Source organism: Miscanthus floridulus, chromosome 19, assembly GCF_019320115.1.
Source record: "Miscanthus floridulus cultivar M001 chromosome 19, ASM1932011v1, whole genome shotgun sequence".
Classification (NCBI taxonomy): Eukaryota; Viridiplantae; Streptophyta; class Magnoliopsida; order Poales; family Poaceae; genus Miscanthus; species Miscanthus floridulus.
The window spans coordinates 90482002-90485132 of NC_089598.1; positions in this window are offsets into that span (position 1 = coordinate 90482002).

The window sequence follows — 3131 nt, forward strand, 5'->3', positions numbered from 1 at the left end:
TTAGCTAGATATCACTTGGAAATAAAAGCACTAGATACCTCGTGAGATCAACATTAAAAGCAAGGTACTAGCATTACTAGAAAAGCATACCAAGTGTCTAGCTATCATCCTACGCATGCTAGTTATCAAATCATTATTCAAGTTCTACAACTAGCATACACCACACAAGCATGCATATTGAATTTAAAAGCTTATGCAATGCAAGCAAACACATGAATATGCACATATCAAATGCAATCAATCAAAGTTCATGAGCTTGCTCCCCCTACTTATGTGCTTCTCTTGTTCAATAAATTTTGATCCATCTCTTTTCTTCAATGTTGCTCCCTCTTTGTCCATATCCATGTCCAACCTCTACTTCTTTGAGCTTTTATATCTTATCTCCCCCTTGTGCAATCTTAATCTCAAAGCTTTCATATCTTTGTACAATCTCTCCCCCTTTGTCATCAATTTCCATAAAAGGTGTGCTTCTCATTGATGTAAAGGTATGCATTTGGGGTAGATGGTTGAGGCTTGAATCTTGCATTTTTGATGGACATCACTTGATTGTTGGAATGACACCACTTGTAGATACCACTTGTAACTTGTACTACTTGTATCTTGTGTAGGGCTTCTTGAGATACCACACATAGGATCTTTGATCTTGATATTAATTTGTGGTACACCTCCCCATATGTGATAGCATGGGTCATCCATTTGATACACTTGAGCTCTTGTAGGTGAGGGATGCATTCTTCATTTGATGATCACTTAAAGTTGAGGATCACTTGTGGAACCATCATCTTGCATGATTGATACCATGTGTAGATATGATATCACTTGAAAGAATTTTCTAGTATGGAACCACTTGTTGGATTTATCAATAAAAACCATTTCTTGAACATTTGCTATCTTCATGAGTACCACTTATAGGATATCACTTGTGAGTTAATCTAGACATCACTTGTAGATTCTTGATGAAATACTTGAGTCTAGATACCATTTGTAACAAACAAACTAGATATCCATTTGCATTGTTGTCTTGTGCTTATACTCTTATCACTATCATGAGCTTCTATGATTGACTTGAACTAAATTGATTTGCCTAAGCTTCCAAGTCCGGTTTGAACCAATGACAGGCTTCTTCACACCTCTTGCAAGGGTTATCTTACCAATGTTGTACTTGTCACTTGTTAGCAATCCAAATTAAGTCAAGTAATTGGGTTCACTAGCTCATGAACAAATTCATATACTAACCACTAGATCAAATAATAATTCAAGCAATAGTGGTAGGTTATGAATTTAAACATTTCATTTGTTATGCATGATCCTATGGAGCATGTACTATATGCACTAGCCGCATACTAGTAAGGGATGAAATGATCATGCACATTACAATGATACCTTTGCTATGTTGGAGTAGAGGATAGTCACATAGATTCCAATTCATTACTCTAATAGCAATGTGAAGTCCAATTATAAGAGCATCTCCAAGAGTTTGTCAAAACCACTTGCTATCCTTGGTTTTTTGGCAAAACTAGAAAAATCAAACTCCAACAGTTTGGCATATGGCTTGGCAAATTTTCCCAACTTGCCATCCACCAGTCGTTCACGCGCATATTTGCGCGCGGTAGGGGACTTGCCATCGCATTGCCATCGCGTGAATTGCCGGCCCCGCCTCCTCTCCCGCGCGCAGATGGAACTTTCACCCTACGTTTCCCTCGCCACCCAGGCCTCGTGTGGCGGCGCGCGGCCAGGCGAGGAGTCACGGGCGCCAGGCGAGGAGTGTCGTGGGCGGCCATGTGAAGCGTCGAACAAAATTAGTTGACGGAGGTTTGGAAGTGGGTCTACTTTTTAAGTTTTGGCAAGCCCATATGGCAAACTATTGGAGAGACTACAAAATTTCACTTGCCATATGTTTTAGCAACTTGCCAAATCACAAGATTTGGCAAGTGAGTTTTGGCAAACTCTTGGAGATGCTCTAAGCTTGGTGAAGACCAATAGATACCATGTTGAATTTCATTCTTCATCCATATGAAATGAATACCGCTTATGATCAAGTGCACTTTCTTGTTGTGGTTAGCTTGCTTTATCTTTTGATCTTTGCTTGCATGAGAGCATCAATTTGAGAATACCACTTGAAATATCATGACTAGCTCTCTTTTGGGTGTTGCTTGCTTTTCTTGATCAACCCTTTTGATTGCTTCAACTAAGCGTCTCAAATGTTCCTTGGATCACCACTTCCATGTTAGCCTTCCAAGTACCACACTTGGTTCACCTACACATAGGCGGCAAGCCCCAACACTAGGGAGAAGTGACCTCTCTCCAAGAATCATTCTTGATACTCACTTGAAATGACTTGATTGATTGATCCAAGTGATGGACTTAACTTGATGAGTAACCTTGATTCCTTCTTTAAGTCCTTTTCTTTCTACTTGTTTAAGTCCTTTTCTTTCTACCAAATTATTTTCAATAGTCACTAGAACTTAAATTTCATCTTCAACTTGAGTTTGATTTTGATCTTCATCTTGAGTACCAAAAGTGTGTAAAGTACACTCCACAATCAAATGACCTTGTACTCTTTTCTTGTCATGCTTCTAGATCATCTCAAAACCAAACTTAGGTGCCTCAATTACTTATAAACATGTTTTCAACTTGAGGACCTTTCAATCAAAGTGACTCTAGATCAATCCAATATTTATCACTTTTCTGACAGATTTTGTACCCTTCAAAGGAATAAGCATATTTCCCAAAGTACAAATCCGAATACCACAAAATTTGGTGGAGGTGTGCATTACTAAGTTATCTAGTAGCTATAAAAATTTGAGATTCATTTGACTTCTAGATTGCTACCAGATTTCAATTCTTCCACCACTGCTACATGCTAAAAACTGCTGCACTATAGCTAACAAGATCCAACCAAAACTGAAGCATTTCTTATCCAATTCTCATGAAAATTTTACAGAATCTTATACCATAAGTCTAGAGTATGTATACCAATTTTTATGTCAATCCAATAAGTTTTAATTACTCAAACATGGCTAAGATCACAGCTCACCATCTTGGCATCTTGAGTTTGCATTGGATGCCTTACCTTTCCACCCCTTCTAGTTTTCTTCTTCTTTATCATCAAATCACCACCATCTTTATGG